Source organism: Hyperolius riggenbachi, chromosome 3 (genome assembly GCF_040937935.1).
Source record: "Hyperolius riggenbachi isolate aHypRig1 chromosome 3, aHypRig1.pri, whole genome shotgun sequence".
NCBI lineage: Eukaryota > Metazoa > Chordata > Amphibia > Anura > Hyperoliidae > Hyperolius > Hyperolius riggenbachi.
The window spans coordinates 9,214,120-9,235,780 of record NC_090648.1 but is presented as its reverse complement, the minus strand read 5'-3'; the positions used below and the strand labels follow the sequence as shown (position 1 = coordinate 9,235,780).

The window sequence follows — 21,661 nt, the reverse complement described above, 5'->3', positions numbered from 1 at the left end:
GCATGCAAAGTTTTGCGCGCGGACTGCACAGAGCGCAGGGCGCTCCGCGCGAAGTGCCCACTAAAGCCTATGGGACTTAGCACGCGCATAGGACTTTGCGTGCGCAAAACTTTGCACGTGGTACTTAGCGCGCGATCTGATTGAGAAAACCGGTGCTAACCTACTTAGCACCCTGGTTAGCATGCCTAAAGACTTTAGACGTGCTAAGTAGGTTAGCACCGCATAGTAAATCAAGCCCTAAGTGATAAGGCTTAGTGCCGGTTAGTGAATCAAGCCCTATGTGCTTTCAGATTAGGTGCCCCCAAAAAATGAATTTTTACATTTTACCCAATTTTTCCAATCAAAATTGAAAAAAGATTAGAGGGTCAAATCTCTAATTATACCCCTTGTTGAATACATTGGGGGGTCTAGTTTTCTAGATGGGGTCATTTTGGAGGATAATCTGAGGAATTGGTCCTTCTGCACTGCTATAAATAAAGTATGGTGCTAAACATTCTGCTTTCAATTTTCAGTCCATAAAAATGCAAAATGCAGTTGATTTTGAGCCCCCAGTTCTCTAATAATATGACCAAGGCATTAGTGTTTGGTATCCCCTTGCACGGGAGAAGTAGATGCATATGTTTTAGGATGGGGTAGGGAACCTGTGGCTTGGGGGCCAGATGTGGCTCTTTTGATGGCTACATCTGGCTCACAGTTAGGAGTTGATTCACAAGAAGCTTAGTGTGGCAGTGCAAGCAACATTTTCAAAGTAGGCACGTTACTGCTGCTGTAGCACTACTAACTTACTTGTGCTCCCCCCAAAACTAACAGCTGCTCCAATTGTCCCACTCTGGGCGCTATCAGGTCCAGTGACTTTGTAGGAAGAGATCCCCGCACTTTGATTGGTCCAATAGGCTGCCTGTCACTTGAAAATATGTGGGTCAAATGTGTGGGTTTATTAACAGCAACACTTTTTATTTTAAAACTATAATGGCTGAAAACTGAGAAATAATATTTTTTTTTCAATTTTATTCTTATTATTCCAATTAAAATGCACTTAGAGTAAACTAATTTTTAGCAAAATGTACCACTTAAAGAAAGTGATAAGTAGTGATGAACTTAATGGTGAATGAAAGAGAGGAGCTATAAAATATAAAAATTGTTCTGGTCCATTACTGGAAAAACCCCTCAATGGTGAAGTGGTTAATGTGAGCTGTACAGTGTCCAATAGAAACATATTGGCTAGTTTTCACACATTCATTAACACCTACAGTGTATTAATAGGTTGGTGAACAAGGTCCTTTTGGTCAGTTGTGGAAGTATAGTTTTTTAGAATTGTGTCTCTGGGCTGCTGGTATCAGTCTGTAGGTAAATGTCGCTGTCCAGAGGTAACACAAACTTACTCTTTCCGTCAAGGATGAACGTTTCCAGGGTCTTCACAGATGCCTGAATCTTCTGAAGATCAATGGACAGACAATCTGTACAACAGAGGATACAAGCTGTGAGCTCACAGATGTCACAGAACGTTATAGTGCAATACAATCTATAGAAGGTATCTCCAACTCCTAGGCTCTCTCAGGGATTGGGAAGAGATTGGGCAGTCCCATGTAGCCTCCATGAACCAGGTATGCTGGAAGGTGGAGTCGAGGACAATTGGGGATGAGAGAGAGGTGGAGGCAGAAGGTGGAACATAAGGTGGCTTGCTTGTGCCTTCAGTGCTTCTTGTCTTAATGGCTAGAGGGCCTTGTGATGGGACTTTGGGAGCCTTCTCAGTGTAGTTGTTCCTACACGTGTGTTACTCTTCCCTCGGCTAAGTTTCTCTTGAAACAGAATGCAGATGGTGCCAGTTTTGTCAGCAGCGACCACATAGAAACATCCCCACACTAAAGACACTCGGTGAGCTGGTCTAGTAGTGCCAGAAGTGACTGGAATGGTTGTCTGGCTGACCCCAGGTGAAGACACGCCTTGCAGTTTCCCTCCTGCTGTGCCCTGCAATCTCTCCCTGCCTCTTACCCTTTTCCTCCATCTCCATCAGAGGCTTAGTGTAACAGGAATAACTACTCACTGCTACCCCCCCCCCTCCCCCGAGTACAGAAGTGACTCCTCAATGATGATGCAGGGATGCCGACGGACTTCCAGGTATCGATGCTCAGATACCCCCGATCACGGATTCGAGTGAATCCGGCCACAGCAGCCTCAAAATCTGGATAAGCTGTGATTGTGGCCCGGATTTGAAATGGACTTCCGAATTAGAGTCGGATTTTAGCTGTGATTACCATTAGAATCTGTAATCATGGGTTTACCTTTAACATTAATAGCAAATAACCCATATATGCTACAAGCCCCAAAATTGCATGGATTATAAAGGTGAGGAGTGGCTACAATTTAAAGCAAAAAAAAATCAAAAAGAACTTTTAGTTTTTGAGAAAATCGATTTTAAAGTTAAAGTGGACCCGAATTAAAAATACAAGATTTCTGAAATAAAATCTATTTTCTAAATTATAATAATAAATAGCCGCCTTTTTCAGCTGTATGATGACAAATATAAATTATTTTACATTTATTGGAGGAAACCCTCCCTTACTTTCATATTGCCGGGACAGAATCCAGCAGACTGGTGGAGGAGATAAAAAAACAAAAACAAAACACAGGCTGCTACTGATGATGTCACAGGGGAGGTGATCTCAGCTTGTGTGAGATTTCACATAGACGACGCCCCTGTGAGGGAGGGTAGCTGATGACAAACACACCCATGATCTAAAATCTCCTACTAAGCTCAGAAGTAATGGCTGACACCTGTATAACCCTAGTTATGAAAAGAGAAGAGGGAAAAGCATGCACTGAAATGCTCATAGGCTTGAAGGAGTGTTTATTTATATTTGTATGTGTCAAATTGGTGAAACTAAATATTTTGAATTAAAAAATGTTTGGTTTGGGTCCGCTTTAAATTAACACTCTAAACACTGCTAATAATTGGTGATATCATTGGTTTTAAATATGGAAATACACTTTGAGCAATCACAGAGGCCCTAGAAAACTACAACCATGCAGGCAGGTGAAGAGTCCCAATGGCACCTGGCAGTGGTGGTACCACTGGAGGAGGATGAGTGGATGACACCACAAAAACACCCAGAGAGGTTTTTGCAATTGTTTGTTGCTTTTGCAGAGATAGCAATGAATTACATGGCAGCAGAGTTGTCTGTGGATCGTGTCGGTGGGAAAACAGACCGCTGTAGTTAAATATGACATCAGATCAGAGGCAGCAGCAGGAGGACTAAGCAGCACTATATGGCAGAACAGAAGACTGTGGCACCTCACTGGTGGTACCACAGCATGATAAATCAGGAAAAAAAATTGTAGCATCCGTGGACCCTGGCATGGGTACACAGACTGCTGTTGTTAAATACAACATCAGAGGCAGCAGCAGGAGGACTAAGCAGCACTCTGCGGCAGCACAGAAGACTATGGCACCTCAATGGTGGTACACAAAACCAAAAAATCTTGTGACTGCTCTGGGGATATTCAAAAGCTATATTACCTTTATTGGTATAAAAAAATTGAACTTGTACAAAATTGAACCCTTCCACCCTAAAAACACTTAAAAACCCTGTGGAGCACACACATGCATAACCCCCAGTGCCTCACTCACACCTCACCCACACTTGGTACCGGTACCATTCTAGCATTTTCTTCAATAATGTAGGAAAGGAACAGAGGGATGTTATTGCTGGGGATCAAAGCATGTAACGCTGGCAAAGCAGGTGGGCCATAGAATATAGCAAGGTTACTAGTAGCCGGGTAAGCAGGCAGTTAGTATGGCAGAATGTCCGCAGTACTGCTGGAATTCTCACCAATCTGATGTCCAGTCATTGGAACCCATCTAAGCCTTGCTCCTCGCTAAGTTGTCTCCTGTTTGCTGCTATTTTATAGGGATGGTCGGAATGCCAATTTCCGATTCCGCGGTAAATCCGCATTCCGCCATTGCCAATTACCGATTCCGCTTTCCGCTACCAATTTCCGCATTCCAATGCGGAATTTCCGCCGAAAATCGCGGAAATTCCACCCGACTTTAACATCGATTTTCTCAAAAACTATAAGGTCTTTTTGAAAACTTTTTTTTGCACCTTGTTCAGAAGATTCTGTTTAATAAACCCTGAAAATGGTGTTTTTAGGACTTAAGGGGGCTTTGTTATTAACCGCTAAAGTCGGCAGATTTTTACTGTAATGTAAAATGCAGAAAATAGGCAGATGCAGATTTTCTGCATTTTACCTTACAGTAAAAATCTGCCGAATTTAGCGGTTAATAGCAATGCCCCCTAGAAACACCACATTTTCAGGGTTTATTAAACTGAATCTTGTGAACAAAATGCAAAAAAAAAGTTTTCAAAAAGACCTTATAGTTTTTGAGAAAATCGATGTTAAATTCGGGCGGAATTTCCGCGATTTCCGGCGAAAATTTCCGCGATGCACTTGCATTACCGATTTCCGCATTCCGATGCGGAAATGCAATTTCCGATCGGAATTTCGGAAATTGCATTTCCGTGGAATCCGACTGAGCATCCCTACTGCTATACCGCTCAACCCAAGTGGCCAAGCCAGCCAGTCCAGCGCGGAGCGGTAGCCAGGGGAGGACTGGGACCTTTTGGACTGGGGGGACAACACAAACTAGAGGCCCGTTTCACGGCATCCCCAGCCCAAAGCCATATCTTTCTTGTGTGCAAATCTTCAAATTGTGATGACTAACAGCCCCAGACACACACACACACACACACACACACACACACACACACACACACACACACACACACACACACACACACACACACACACACACACACACACACACACACACACACACACACACACACACACACACACACACACACACACACACACACACACACACACACACACACACACACTATGTACCTGATGCCTAACCCCATTTCTCCGCACAATCTACCTGTCTGTGTCTGATGCCTAACCTTAAAGGAGTTATCAGGCTTTTTTTTGTTTTTTTATGAAAATAAGTGCTACTTACCCAGGGCTCGTCCAGCCCCAAGCTTTCAGCATGTCCCTTGCCGCAGCTCTGCAGTCAGCTGTTCGCTGCCGCTGCCTCCCAGCCCCCGGCCATGACGTCAGGCCGACTGCGCCTGTGCGAGCGGCACTGTCAATCACCGCCACATGGACCAGAGCGTACTGTGCAGACGCAGAACTACTGCGCCTGTGCAGTACACTCCGGTCCACGTGGCGGTGATTGACAGTGCTGCTCGCACAGGCGCAGTACAGGCCGACATCCAGGTCAGACTGGTGCCATCGCCGGGGACTGGGAGGCAGCGGCAGCGAATGGCTGACTGCAGAGCTGCGGCGAGGGACATGCTCGGAGCGTGGGGCTGGAGGAAGCCCCGGGTAAGTAGCACTTATTTCATAAAAAATGCCTGATAACTCCTTTAAACAACCCCCCCCCCCCCACACACACACAAACCTACCTACCTGGTAATGCCTAACCCCACTCCTGCCCACCCACCATACAAACTACTTGTCTGACACCTACCCCCCCCCCCTCCAACTACCTGTTTAACAGTGCCTAACTGCCTGCCTCCCCCGTCCCGTGCCGCCAATCACACCACAAGAAGAAAAAACGTTTCCCCTCAGGCCAGGGTCAGAATGGGGATGATTATCACACAAAAAAAAACTCAGAGGGCACTGGCCTGGGCAAAGAATTGAATTTGACAGCAGTAGCAGGCAGGCAGCAAAGTGTGTGTAAGTCAGTGACAAGAAGGGAGAAGAAGTACAGAAACAAAATTTATAAAAACCACCTTCTCCTCTGGCAACCTGGACCCGACCTCCTCTATCCTCCTGTCTCCTTAGTCCTACACCTCCTCCTCCTCCACAGCAGCAAGTAGCTATAGGTGGCATCTCCGACTCCCAGCCCCCAGAGTGTCCGACTCCTCCAGCCAGGACAGCCAGCCAGCCACTCCAGGCCCCCAGCCCCCCCAGCACAGAAAGCTGAAGAGTGAGACAGCTCAGTCCGATGACACCGCAGGCACAGCAGCACGTTGCGGGCGGCAATGGCTCCAGGCGGGGGGCTGAGTCAAACAGGGTCAACCCACCGGGCCGGAGAGGACCTAAGCTATTTGTGTCCTTGTGCCGCTCACATCCACCGCAGGCGCGGCCACGCACAAGGGCACACCACGGCCGGCAACCTCAGCCCCTTCTCTGATTGGATACTTCAACTTGCCGGGAAATATCGCGCGAGGTTGCGATCCCCACTGCGAACCTGTCACCTGTGGTGTGTCTGCGGCCGCTGCGTATAGCAGCGGCCGGCCCTAATTACTTAAGATTCGGGTGGCCCGGGGGGCAATTGCCCCCCGTCCCCCTGGGCCAGTCCTCCCCTGGCGGTAGCTATACAGGAATCCACGTGTCCATACCACTGCGCAGCATCAATGTGCGCTCGCACAGATCGGGATGTAGCCCCACCCATCGATGCGTTGTGCCCGCCCACCGCGAGCTTCGTCAGGATGATTGACGGGGCGGAGGGCGCACTTCATATACAGTTCCCGATGTGATGGAGTCTGAGTGGCTCAAGTCCGCCCACATCTCCATAGCAACCTGGTATTGCAACACGGGGCCGGCCAACAGAATGTCCATGCAAGCCTATTCAACTTTACATTAATCAAGGACATCTTACTTGGAAGTAAGGGCCAGATCAAATTGTGTTATGGCACAAAGTATGAAGTGTAACATATAGATTTGCAGCGGCAAACAAAAATTCATTTGCATTTTTGAGTTTCTCAAAGGGGTTTCACACACAACTTTAGAAGAGTTCGAGCAGAATTTAACGTGCAATGCTTATATATCCCATATATCTCTAAAATATGGCACTCACGTCACATACAATTTACTTCATCTTTCATTATGATATTTTGCTTTCTTGTCGTTCCCCCACTTTGTGCAGGTAACTGAACCCCTTTACATCTCCATGCACAATCACTTCCTCAGTCTCATCCCTACTTCCTCCTCTCTCACCTCCACATTCTTATCCTCAAAGAAAAGGTGTATAGTCCAGTTCCTGATTATGCCCATTAGGGCTCATAGAGTCCAGAGTATATATCCATCTGCACTCCTGCTGCAGTAATACCCTCTCTCTATCACCCCCTCTTCTATTTTTTGTCAGTTTGTAAATTCCTTTAAATTTAAATCCCCTTGTGGATCCATCATGTTTGATAAAAAAAATGTTCATCCAGGGAACTACAATACTCTCCATTGGGTTTTTGTCCACACGTTATATTACTTAAATGCTCCAAGATACCGGTCTTCAATTAGCGAGTTGTCATCCCCACATAAATCATTGGACAAGGTCATTGAATCATATATACAGTCCATTCGGAGTTGCAGTTGATAAAGCTCCTTATCTCCCACACCTTTTCCTGTTGTGGAGCTCTAAACGTGCTACTCATATCCACGAAGCTGTAAGCAGAACCTCCGCCACATCTATGCATCCCATTCAGTATCCTACTCTAACCAATTTTGTTTTGGAATTAAGTCAGAATGGACTAACTGGTCCCTTAGATTTGGTGCCCACTGGGCCACCATAAGTGGTCTCACCCCGACCAAAGGCCCAATCCAAGGGTCCACAGTAAGCACTGACCAATGTTGGCAAAAAACCTGAGTGTTTTTATGCCAATTTGCATTAAATGAGGAAATACATCTAATGTTATCATTGTTAGATCACTTTTGCTGACTATTTTTCAGGAGGTCACTGCGAGGAATCTCACTTACTTTGTCCGCACTTGAGGACAACATCTCGTGTCTGTAGCCACACTCACGGAATCTCGCATACATAGCAGATGCTTCCGCAGTGAAATCCGTTTCCCTAGAACAGTTTCTGTGTATACGCAAGAACTGTCCCATCAAAATCCCATCCTTTCAGTGTTTCGGGTGGTGCCTGGTGGCATGAAGGAGGGTTTCCAGTGGTGGGTTTGTGGAATGTAGTAGTCCGCAATCCCCGCCCCTCCTTTTTGATCAGCAGATCGAAAAACGAAATCTCTGCTGTATGTATGTATGCAGTCTCAGCTGTATGTATATGTGAGGTAGATACTCCTCTGGTTTTTATTGAGCTGTCCATAAAATGTTCCAGCTCATTTTCACTCCCCCTCCACACCACCAGCACATCATCTATATACCAAAGCCACACCCCCACAAACTTGTGAAACGCCGGTCTTGAATACACATTGTGGCGTTTCCATTGGCCTTGGTGTAAACAAACAGGCATAGGCAGGTGTGCATGCCACGCCCATGGACATGACGTGCACCTGCCTATAATGGGTATCCTCAAACAAAATCAGTTCTGCTCAAGTACGAACCTCATAGCTCTGACTACAAACTCATTATTACATGGCAAAGAAACGAACAGCGCTACTTAAAAACAGATAAGTGCCTACCTGCAAGAGAGTGCAAGCCCCAGGTTAGGATTTAGTCAGTGTTAGGTCCCCTCCCATGTGAGGATGACTTCTCCACAGTGGGAGGGACGAGTATTTAACAAGTCGCATGCAAGCTGTTACAGGAAACCAACATCCTCCAGTGGTAGACAGGTCATGTTTATGCTAGGTATGTATTTTATCCCACGAATGGGGCTTGCACTCTCTTGCAGATAGGCACTTACCTGTATCTGTTTTTAAGTAGCGCTGTTCATTTCTTTGCCATGTACTAATTTAATTCATTTTTGGTCAGCTGCTCCCACTTAGCAGTCTTGCTTTTGGTGTATATGCAGAGATTCTGTTTGGGTTCAAGTTGCATTTGCAGCTTCTGGGGGGGCTCAGCGCACCTCTGATTGGAGGCCATTCGGAGGCGGCCTGGTGATGTGCTGATCCACCTTTTGCGCAATTTTCGATTTTACTTGGTAGCGCGCCCAGGCTATGCATATGCATAGGTTAAGATTTAGTTAGTGTTAGGTCCCCTCCCATAGGAGGATGACATCTCTGCAGTGGGAGGGACGAGTACTTAACAAGTTGCATGCAAGCTGTTACCGGAAACCAACATCCTCCAGTGGTAGACAGGTCATGTGTATGCTAGGTGTGTATTTTATCCCACAAGTGGGGCTTGCACTCTCTTGCAGATAGGCACTTATCTGTTTTTAAGTAGCGCTGTTCATTTCTTTGCTATGTACTGTGAAGAAACGCGGAAAGGCCGCCGTCTCTCGAGGTGAGGCGGCTGTCTCCGCGTCCAGCATGGCGTCACAACGCGGAAAAACCGCCGCATGCCGCATAGGCAGAGCGGCGGAAACCGCATTGGTAACGGCGGAATCCGCATTGGTAAGGGCGGAATCCGCATCAGAGGCGGCCCCCGCACTAGATACATTGCATGACAGTACTGGTGCGGCTGGGACTGATAGTCCACCAAGATTCAGACTTACACGCGCGCGAGCACAGAGGCAAAGTTTAAATAGCAGTTAGAAGGGTGTCGGCTGACCAGCTGGGTCAGCTGACAAATTCCACTGCTCTCATTGGACCAGCAATTAGGGAGGTCCTGGAAAGGTCCTAGAGTATATATACTGCTGGTTGTTCACTTGCTCTTTGTCTGGCGTGCGATCACACATGTGGGAGCACCCAGATCCGTAGTCAGATCCGCAAGTGTGCCGGGACCAGCTGGAGCTGTAATCCTACACTTAGCTAGATTATTGATAGCTAAAGTACTAGTTTGATTGTGATTATCTGTTGTGACTTTTGCCTGCCTTGACTATCCTCCTGAACTCTGATCTTGTACCTCGATATTTCTGATACTCTGTTGCCGAACCCCGGCTCGTTCCTTGACTCTGCTTCTGCCTCCTGATTTTGTACCCCGATATATCTGATACCCCGTTGCTGAACCCTGCCTGTACTTTGACTCCGCCTTTGCCTCCTGATCTTGTACTTTATCTGTCCGTGTTTGTACGACCTGGCTTGTCCGACCTCGAGAACCGACCTTACTGTTAGAGGCGGTTCCTCGCTCTGTTAGTAATCCTTCCTCCTGAAGGTTACTTCCAGTCTGTCCTTCCTACTGTCAGTCTGACTCTTCCTGTCTTGGAGAGCTCAGGTCTGCGGAAGGAATCTGTGCAGTACTGCTTGCTGCACTGAGGCCTAGTCCTCTAAGTATTACTGTTACACCTAACACTACACTCTACTCAGGCGAACAGAGGTTAGTTTGTATATCGGATTATCGGTGAGACTGCAGATCACTTATAATCTGGTATATATCTGTATTTCCGGTGATACTGCAGATCACCGGTAATCGGATACTCTCTGCGCCCACCGATCGTTACATGTACTAATTTAATTCATTTTTGGTCAGCTGCTCCCACTTAGCAGCCTTGCTTTTGGTGTATATGCAGAGCTTTTGTTTGGGTTCAAGGTGCGTTTGCAGTTTCTGGGGGGGTTCAGCGCACCTCTGATTGTAGGCCATTCGGAGGCGGCCTGGTGATGCGCTGATCCACTTTTTGTACAAACTCATTATGCACGGGGGTATTAGGGCATGAGTCTCCCAAGAAGAACTCCAAGGCGGCCAGTCCTACCTCATAGGGAATCGACGTGTACAAACTTTCCACGTTGATCCCCACGAGGAGATCCCCAGGTTCAACACTCACTGTCATGAATGATACGGAAGTCGAGACGATTATCGATTCCGTATCGTTCTGCAAAGCAATGTCAGTTCTATTTTAAATGTACAGCAGATGTCTTTTTTTTTCCTCCACTCTGACTTAAGAGCAGACCCATCACCCCTCCACCTCCTCCTAGCTATTCACACTTAGGTGCTATGACCAAATGCTGGCTGTGGAGTAGCTTCAGCAGATAAAGATCAGTCCTTTTGGTTTCCTCTCAAAGTTCTCAGATTTTCCCTCTCAAAACTGTGGATAGACAATAGAAGACTTCCTTTATTAATAATTCAAGATGGGGTCATCACAGACGGAAGACAACTATATTTTCCGAGTCCTAAAAATCAGCCTAATAGCTCATCCAATTTATAGTAGTCTCGCGGCTATGGAAACTGAGTTATTTGGCGTTCACTGAGCGCGCATGTTACCTTACTGCTATTTGGTGTCATTCGATAAAGCATCGCTGGCTGGTTCCAAATCTGTCCACAGATCCTTGGTAAGGCAGTCCGGAGAGGAATTGCAAAGACTATTAAAAAGTTCTGTACTTTCTGCTTGTGACCTAGAGGCTTGGAGAAGCTTTAATATCACACATGGACATAAACCCAGTGGTATGGTCAGACCACCACACCATCCACTTCTCTCTGACAGCACCAGCGATAAAACACAGAGGGAAAGAACTCATAAAATACCGTTCACTGAAAGATGTCTCACCCCAGCACGTTCAGAATATCCTCAAATTCGACGCATTAACCAATCATTGCGCAGACCCAGACTCCATGGTCCTGATATACAACCATGCAGTGTCATCTGCCTATGACGCCCTCGCTCCAGTTCGCATCAAACGATCTACACCACTTCACCATGCACGGTGGTTTGACAGCTCACTAAAGGACATAAAGAAAGAAGTGCGCAGACTAGAAAGGAAGTGGCGAAAATCTCAGAATTCAAAAGATAAACACACCCTTGTCTATCACCGGGAAAGCTACCAAAATGCGATCACCAAGAAAAAATCCTCCTACCTATCACAGGAGATCGCAAAGGCCGCCAACAGACCAGCCCAACTATTCTGCACAGTTGATAGACTATGTAACCCATCCTGTCGAAACCCTACTTTAACTCCCTCAAAGGAGCTATGCAAGAAATTTGCTTGCTATTTTGCTGACAAAGTATCTTCTATTCGGTCTCTCATTCAGTCCTCAGCACCCAAGACTAATGCAACTCCTGGAAATAGCTGCAAAAACAACCTAACACCCTGGACTGACTTCAAAAGTATTAGTGAGGAAGAGATCTCAGACATCCTCCGTCGCCTCCGCCAGACAACCTGCGACCTGGACCCTGGACCAACTAAACATATGCTGAAATGCCCTGACCTGCTTGGTCCAGCATTTCACAAAATAGTAAATTGCTCTCTGCAAGCAGGGAGGTTTCCTACCTCTTTAAAAGAAGGAATCATCAAGCCCCTTCTTAAAAAACCTTCCATGGATCCAGAAGCAATGAGCAGCTACAGACCTGTCTCCAACCTCCCTTTCTTAGGTAAAGTTATTGAAAAGGCTGTCTATCGGCAACTTGAAACCAGGCTGTCAGTAAACAACATCCTGGACCCTCTACAATCTGGCTTTAAGAAACACCACAGCTGTGAAACAGCCCTCATCCAAGTCTGCAACGACCTGCTCATGGCAAGGGACAGAGGGGAATGTTCCATCCTAATCCTGTTGGATCTCTCAGCAGCTTTTGATACAGTTGACCATGAAATCCTGCTTAACAGACTGCAGGAGTACTGTGGCATCAGTGGATCAGTCTTCCAGTGGTTCAGATCACAGAGAGTATCCCTAGGACCTATAATGTCCAAACCTGCACCTCTACAATTCGGAGTGCCACAAGGATCAATCCTATCCCCTCTGCTGTTTGCAATCTACATGTTACCACTCGGTACACTTATCCAACGTCATGGCCTGACGTACCACTGCTACACCGATGACACACAGCTATACCTGTCCTTCAAACCTGGTGGAACAGACCCTACCCCAAAAATAAACTCTTGCTTAGCTGAGCTACAGGCATGGATGAATGATAACTGGTTGAAACTGAATGCTGACAAAACTGAGGTCCTGTTTGTACAAAGCCAGCACTCGCCATCAAAACAGCTCTGTCCTAAAGCAACACCAATCAGGATTGGGAATTCAGACATAAACAGCTCCAACCTTGTGCGCAGCCTTGGTGTGCTAATCGATGGGGAATTGAGGTTCAGAAACCAAATTTCATCGGTAGTTAAATCTTCCTACTTTCATCTGAAGAACATTGCAAAGATTAAACATCTGATTTCCCCAGAGGATCTTCCAACCCTAGTCCACGCCTTCATCACATCGCGGCTGGACTACTGCAATGCCTTTCATGCTGGCCTCCCCAAAAAGGACCTGCGTCGCCTGCAATTAGTGCAGAATGCTGCTGCCACAGAATGCTCACTGTACTGGCTACCAGTAGAATGGAGAATACTCTTCAAGATTGGACTGCTGACATTCAAATCCCTGCACAATCTGGGCCCTGGATACATGAAGGATTTGCTGAAGCTGCACCACACCTCTCACAACCTCAGATCAGCAAGTTCTATAAACTTGGTCACTCCCAGAGTGCACCTCAAAAAATCTGGAGATAGAGGCTTCTGTCATGCTGCCCCTACTCTTTGAAACTCCCTGTCACACCCAGTAAAGACAGCACCATCCCTGGAGCTATTCAAATCCAGACTGAAAAGCCACCTGTTTAGCCTGGCATTTCCGGACTTATAAAATTCTTCCTCTGTACCACGATGGTCTGAGCCATGCTTATGCGCTTTGAGTCCCACGGGAGAAAAGCGCTTTACAGTGGCGTACCTAGGGCATTTGACACCCGGTGCTAGGTATTGAAAGACACCCCCCCCCCCCACACACGGTACACCACCTGCGGCGTGCGAAAATTCCAGAAAATTCACATCATTGCGCAGCTTTTCTCCAGAAAATACACAAAATGTCAGAAGCTTTCAACATAAAATACACGTAATGCGAGAACATTTCACCAGACATTACACGTTATGTGAGCAGATTTCACAAGAAAATACATTCAATCATGTCGGCAGATTTGACCAGAAAAAAATCATTCAATCTTGCGGTAGATTTGACCAGAACATACACAATGTCAGCACCAGATTTCACCACAAAATACACAATATCAGTAGTTAAACTGACCACAAAATACACAATGACGGTAGTTAAACTGACCACAAAATACACGACGGTAGTTAAACTGACCACAAAATACATAATGACGGTAGTTAAACTGACCACAAAATACACAATGTCGGTAGCAGATCTGACCACAAAATACACAATATCGGTAGCAGATTTGAGTGTTGGCAAGCTGATAGCCTGGTGGGTAGGTGGTGAAGGGTGAGCAGCCTGATTGCCTAGTGGGTAGGTGGGCAGCCTGCTGGGTAGCAGTGGTGGGTAGGGGGGCAGCAGTGGTGGGTAGCCTGCTGGGTAGCCTGGTGGGTAGGTGGGCAGCAGTGGTGGGTAGGTGGGTAGCATGGTGGGTAGGGGGGCAGCAGTGGTGGGTAGGTGGCCAGCCTGCTGGGTAGCCTGGTGGGTAGGTGGGCAGCCTGCTGGGTAGCAGTGGTGGGTAGGTGGGCAGCAGTGGTGGGTAGGTGGGCAGCCTGCTGGGTAGCCTGGTGGGTAGGTGGGCAGCCTGCTGGGTAGCAGTGGTGGGTAGGTGGGCAGCAGTGGTGGGTAGGTGGGCAGCAGTGGTGGGTAGCCTGGTGGGTAGGTGGGCAGCCTGCTGGGTAGCCTGGTGGGTAGGTGGGCAGCAGTGGTGGGTAGGTGGGCAGCAGTGGTGGGTAGCCTGGTGGGTAGGTGGGCAGCAGCGGTGGGTAGGTGGACAGCAGTGGTGGGTAGGTGGGCAGCAGCGGTGGGTAGGTGGGCAGCAGCGGTGGGTAGGTGGGCAGCAGTGGTAGGTAGCCTGCTGGGTAGCCTGGTGGGTAGGTAGGCAGCAGTGGTGGGTAGGTGGGCAGCAGCGGTGGGTAGGTGGGCAGCAGCGGTGGGTAGGTGGTGGGCAGCAGTGGTGGGTAGCCTGCTAGCAGTGGTGGGTAGGTGGGCAGCAGCGGTGGGCAGCAGCGGTGGGCAGGTGGGCAGCAGCGGTGGGTAGCCTGCTGGGTAGCCTGGTGGGTAGGTGGGCAGCAGCGGTGGGTAGGTGGGCAGCAGTGGTGGGTAGCCTGGTGGGTAGGTGGGCAGCAGTGGTGGGTAGGTGGGCAGCAGTGGTGGGTAGGTGGGCAGCAGCGGTGGGTAGGTGGGCAGCAGTGGTGGGTAGGTGGGCAGCAGTGGTGGGTAGCCTGGTGGGTAGGCGGGCAGCAGTGGTGGGTAGGTGGGCAGCAGCGGTGGGTAGGTGGGCAGCAGTGGTGGGTAGGTGGGCAGCAGTGGTGGGTAGGTGGGCAGCAGTGGTGGGTAGCCTGGTGGGTAGGTGGGCAGCAGTGGTGGGTAGGTGGTGGGCAGCAGTGGTGGGTAGGTGGGCAGCAGCGGTGGGTAGGTGGGCAGCAGCGGTGGGTAGGTGGGCAGCAGTGGTGGGTAGGTGGGCAGCAGTGGTGGGTAGCCTGGTGGGTAGGTGGGCAGCAGTGGTGGGTAGGTGGTGGGCAGCAGTGGTGGGTAGGTGGGCAGCAGCGGTGGGTGGCCGGGCCGGTGCACCTGTAAAAGAAAAAAACCTTACCTGCAGATGAAACCTCTCTTCCGAGTCCCAGGCAGCCTCCGCAGCTCCTCTTGAATGTCCCGCGCCGTCTCCTGCTGCGTCATCAGTGCAGGGCTACGGGAAGATGGCCACCGAAGCCCACACTGGAGACAAAAATAGACGGCAAGATGGCGTCGGCGGCCATCTTGCCGTCTATTTTTGTCTCCAGTGCGGGCATCGGCGGCCATCTTCCCGTAGCCCTGCTCGGGTAAACTGAGGGCGGCTATCAGCCGCCCTGTCAGTGCCCGTTGCCGGCGCCCGTGGAGGGGAAGCGCCGAAGGAGGGGACCCAGGTGAGGGAGATGTGGGGGGGTATTTCCCCCCTCCCCGCCGACGCTGCCACCCCTCCTTCAGCGCTGCTTCCCCTCCTGTGTCATCAAGGCTTCTGGGGAGGCCTTGATGACACCCCCCCTTGAGCTGACACCCGGAGCGGAGCGCTCCTGGCCGCCCCATGGTAGGGACGCCACTGGCGCTTTACAAATGTTATTTGTTGTTGTTGTTGTTGTAGGGGCTTCCCCTGTGTTGACTAGTGTTGATCGAACAGTGCTCGGCACTGTTCGTTATTCCCCGAACATTACCGTGTTCGGGTCGAGCACAGCCGCATGGTGCTCGGCCACGCTGTTCGGTCTCCTCCCCTTGTTTATTGGTTCGCCTTTGCAGGCAGCCAATAAGCGGCAATGATGCTTTTTCCACAGCTATGGTCACACAGCCTAGCTGGCTGTGACCATAGCTGTGATTGGCCGAGCGGGTCACGTGGTTCAGGTATATAAATACCCAAACGCATGGCTGGCTCCGCCATTCGCATTGGGGTTTAGCTTGGGGTAGGTAGGTTAGGAGACAGAGCTAGCGGTTAGGTGCCTGCACTGCCAGCCAGGCCAGCCACAGTGTCCCAGCCTCACCACCACTGCCAGCAGCAGCCACAGTGCCCCAGCCTCACCACTGCCAGCAGCAGCCACAATGCCCCTGCCTCACCACTGCCAGCAGGCGCTGCCAGCCCACTGCCAGAAGCCACTGTGCCCATCTTTTTTGTTGCCAGCCACAGTGCACCTGCCTCACCACTGCCAGCAGGCACTGACAGCAGCCACCGTGCCCATCATATTTGGTGCCAGCTGGGAACAGTTGTGCCCATAAAAAAACACAGTTTATTGAATTTTACTCTTGCTTATTGTAAAAAAAAAAAAAACCAGTACTGAGCCTAAGATCTATGTGTATATGCCCCCCCCCCCCCCCCCCCACACACACACACACACTATTTCCAACCCATTTGGCAGAAGTTTCCCTCATTTTGCAAGTTTTTTTCAGGCCTAGTGCTGACCAGGGAGTAAACACACCTATTTTTCACATAAGCCGGCCCCAAAACTCAGATGGTATAAAAGTTCGGGCAGAACCGACCCCTCCCAGTTCGCCAAATTCCACTGACCAGAAACTGTCTCTATCCAAGAAAGATGCTGGAGAAAAAGCACTGCTGTAGAAGACTTCAATTACTATAAACAAACTATGCAGGAGCTCAGGGATGCCCTCACTTCTGCTAAGCAGTCTTATTTCTCCTTGCTCATTTCCTCACAGTCTCACAACCCAAAACAATTATTTAACACCTTTAACTCCCTACTTCGTGCCCCACCTCCTCCCCCTACCACATGTCTGTCAGCCGACAACTTTGCATCATACTTTACAAGCAAGATTGATGCAATACGTAATAGCTTTAACGCGCAACCATTTTTACCAGCACAGCCGTCACCTATAAATTCCTTCTGTCCGCCTGCACCCTCACCCACCACTAACTGCCTCCCCTCCGCTCCACAAGACCAGTCTCCCACTCTAACATCTTTCACCACACTAACTGATCAGTGTCTTTCCTCACTAATCTCCAAAGCGCATCTCACTACCTGTGCCCTGGACCCCATTCCCTCTCATCTAATCCCCCAGCTTTCCTCCTCCTTTAATCCCGCTCTAACAACTCTATTCAACCTTTCTATCTCCACTGGCACTTTTCCTTCCTTATTCAAACAAGCTATCATCACACCACTAATCAAAAAACCCTCTCTTGATCCAACTTCTCTATCCAACTACCGTCCTGTCTCGCTCCTCCCCTTTGCTTCTAAACTGCTGGAACGTCACATCCATTCCGAATTGTCTGCCTTTCTCTCTACCAACTCCTTACTTGACCCCTTTCAATCTGGATTCCGCACACACCATTCCACTGAAACTGCTCTCACGAAAGTTGCTAATGACCTACTGGTAGCTAAATCCAAAGGCCAGTTCTCCATTCTAATACTCCTTGACCTTTCCTCTGCCTTTGACACGGTTGATCATGCTCTGCTTCTGCAGACACTGTCATCTTTAGGAATCAAGGGACAAGCACATTCCTGGATCTCCTCTTATCTCTCTGGACGCTCTTACACTGTCTCCTTCTCTAACACCAAGTCCTCTCCACACCCACTGTCTGTTGGTGTACCTCAAGGCTCTGTTCTTGGGCCACTTCTTTTCTCAATCTACACCCGTGGCCTGGGACAACTAATTAACTCTTTTGGCTTCCAGTATCACCTCTATGCGGATGACACCCAAATCTATCTCTCAGCTCCTGACCTGTCCTCACTACTATCCAGAGTCCCCGACTGTCTACGTGCCGTTTCTGCATTCATGTCCTCCCGCTTCCTCAAACTCAACATGACTAAAACGGAAATTGTGATTTTTCCACCATTGCTATCTACACCCCCACCAATTGCAACCATAACGGTAGACAACACCCCAATAACCTCAACCACTAAGGCCCGCTGCTTGGGGGTTATACTTGACTCAGAGCTCTCCTTTAAACCTCACATTGCCTCATTAACCACCACCTGCTATTTCCAGCTCAAAAATATATTCCGTATCCGTCCCTTCCTCACACAAGAGGCCACCAAAATGCTTGTTCATGCCTTAATCATCTCCCGCCTAGACTACTGCAACACCCTACTCTGTGGCCTACCAAAAAACAGGCTAGCTCCTCTCCAATCCCTTCTAAATGCAGCGGCCCGCCTCATTCACCTTTCCACACGCTCTTCTGATGCAGCCCCACTGTGCCATTCTCTCCACTGGTTACCCATTACCCAGAGGATCCAGTTCAAACTCCTGACTCTAACATACAAAGCCCTCCACGAGTTGTCTCCTCCATACATCTCCTCACTAATCTCAAGATATTGTCCCTCCCGCAACCTTCGCTCCTCCCAAGAAATTCTCCTGGCCTCTAAGCTGATCACCTCCTCTCATGCTCGCATCCAGGACTTTACACGAGCATCAGCCCTTATCTGGAACTCTCTTCCACAGCCTGTACGTCATGCTCCAAACCTGGACATCTTCAAACGCACTCTTAAAACACACCTTTTCAGACAAGCTTATAACATTCTATAGCCCTTTATTTACTTGTCACAATGTAATCAGAGGCAAAGAATCACTGCCTCATCCATCCTCCACCCCCTTACCTAGTGTGTCCCCCACTACCCATTAGATTGTAAGCTCGCAAGGGCAGGGTCATCCTCCTAATGTTTACTGTTTTTGTAACAATATTTGTGCTGCTTGGAACTCTGCTGTATATTTGTTAGTTGTATCTATGTTCCCCTTGTCGTTTTATTGTGCTTTGTAAAGCGCTGCGGAATATGTTGGCGCTATATAAATAAAAAATAATAATAATAATAATAATAATCCATGTGTTCCAAGGAGGACTGAACGCATGCCATATAAGGACTTGTGATATCAATGTCTGCATTTGACCTGGACTTTATTTGCTTCTATTCCACACAGAATGCATTCAGTTAAGTAAACTTTTCACTGTTATCCCCTTTTATTTTAAGCTTTATGTTTATATGTTAGTGTATATAAATGTGTGTAATGTATTTTTGTTATTAAAACGTTTAAAAATCGTTTTAGCGCTTGTGACCTGTTCCTGCATCGTACTTACTCCTCCGAAAGCATTACCTTGTGTTCTATAGTATCTTGTATCTCCGACCTGTATGCTTGAATCAGGCACAGATAGACAGATCTGGTGCCGATCCCTGCAAACAGCTAAGGGTTAAGTTACAGTGTTCTCAGTGTGTTAATATAGTTACAGTTGTGCGCTAACTCGCACGTGGTGGCAAGCATTTGAATTGTATGTGTGTGGTGAATCCTTTGTAGTCAGGACGCTACTCTCGGCTAGTCAGTTCATAGATTTGCGAATCCACATAGGGGCATCTATGCGCAAAGTGACTGCGAGACCGAGTTTCTAAATCTGAGCGATTAACCCAATCAAGGATCGGCCCTTGCGGTTCTTGACAATTGGTTGGCAGCTTATTGGGATTTTGTATGTTCAGAACATCAACGGAAATGTTATTTGATTGAGTCAGAGTGTGTGCTCCAGTGCTGCTGGCCTAGCAAGTGCTGTATACAGTGATACACAAACTTGGTCATGGAGTAATTGAGTAATTGTGTGTTAGGGTTAGAAAAAGTGGGCGCAGCCAACACCAGCCAGATACATACCCGGGCAACGCCGGGGCGTCAGCTAGTATATATATATGATATCCGGATTAAAACCGATTAAATCCAAATGGGTTTCATACGGATTTCATCCTCCTTATTACTGCACCTGAGCGGGGTGAGGGGGGATTAAAGTTACCCAGCAGCCATCTTCTTTAATCCATCCCACGGCACGTCCCAAGCTGCGTTCCAAGCTGCGTCATGTGACTACAAGCACTTCCTCCTTCAACTCGGACCGTGCCATGTCAGAGACGGATCCATAGCAAAAGACCCATGAAAAATTTCATAATTGACGCAGTCATGTTTTAATCTCTGAAGGGCAGAAATCACATTACATTCCTAAATCTGTGGAATAAAGTGCTTTAACTCATCCAGCGCTGCAAGGTATCTTTATAGAGCCACAATGTGACTGTATAGCAATCCCTGGCCAAAGCTTCCACTTCCATGGAGTTCCCAGGGGGTCCATACACAGTTACCACTAAAGCTCTTTGCGGTTGTTTGCGGTCCGGTAAATGTGGTGTTTCGTCTGTCAGTGTGAACCAGGACTAACACTTACACTACCTGATCGAGGTGTACACATGCCGGACATCTTAAAGCACTTTATTCCACAAAAGAAATGTAATGTAATATGCCCATTAGAGATTAAAACATAACTCTATGTCAATTACGTTATGTTTGGTGGGACATTTGCCATGGACCCCCCTCCGGCATGCCACAGTCCAGGTGTTAAGCCCCTTGAAACAACTTTTTCATCATTTTTGTGGCCAGAAACAGTATCTTGAGGCTTTAGAATTTGCTTGCCCGTTAAAGTCTATGGTGGTTTGCGAACGTTTGCAACATCAACATGAAATTCACTTCTCTTTCTTATGATATAAGTAAATTTACACTACCGTTACGTTGCTACATTACATTTAAATGTATACTTTATTTCCTATCATAGCTTTAAAATCGATTTTCTCCAAACCTATTTGGTATTTCTTAAAATGTTTTCGTTGCATCCACTGTTCTCCATAACATATCCTGCAAATTTAGTAACTCTAGCTTATAAGGGGGCTGTGCTATTAACCGCAAAAGTAAGAAGCTATTTGGCGAAAAAAAAGCTAAAATATTTGGGCAAATTTTTGCCTGTCGAAGCAAAAATTGTACACAATGATATCGCTGCGCAAACTGTGCAAAGAGTACTTGTTAAGTGTCCAAGCCGCAAGCAGTGTCCTCAGTACAGGCAGTCCAAACTTTAGATTTTCAATGCCGCTGCGCTTTTACTCCTCACAGACACATCCAGTAATGGTACATGTAGGGGGAGAGAGAAAAGAAGCAAAACATAGGGTGTAACGTATGCTTAATTCACCCTTAGTGTCACACACACACTTCCAGGAATAGTGAATAAGCCCCCAGCCGGGAGAACCACCACCACTTCCTATAGAGAGACCGCTCACCCTCAGTATTCTTGTAATCAAGCCCAGCTCATGGCAGCCATTGCCCCTGCAATAAACATCCTAGAGCCAATATAAGGATAAAACATAGCGTAATTCCGTTTATTAAAGACAATAATCCCTGCTAACAAATATGCTTACAGTGTAAACACTTGGGTAAGAGCATGTCATATCATATACTGCGCCAGGTCATCAGCGCGTCCACCGGACGAGTGTAGCTGTAAACCTCGCTCCTTCCCCAGTGTGCGTGCATGCGTACGTCCAAGCTGCGCCCTACGCGTTTTGTCACTGGGCATGACTCATCAGGGTCTGGACGCACGTACGCCATCACCACACATTTATACACCACACCACACGTCGCATATACTCCCGATAGACGGGCAGTA

The 21,661-nt window shown here is 48.0% G+C and overlaps 1 long non-coding RNA gene across 1 annotated transcript in view; it reads right to left on the bottom strand.

The window, feature by feature from the left end:
• Positions 1-1,386: 1,386 nt before the first annotated feature.
• Positions 1,387-21,661, bottom strand: part of LOC137560847 (uncharacterized) — a 45,921-nt gene continuing 25,646 nt past the window's right edge. Inside the window, exon 3 of the long non-coding RNA XR_011029836.1 lies at positions 1,387-1,457. This is a non-coding gene — a long non-coding RNA (uncharacterized lncRNA). The remainder of the gene's footprint in view (positions 1,458-21,661) is intronic.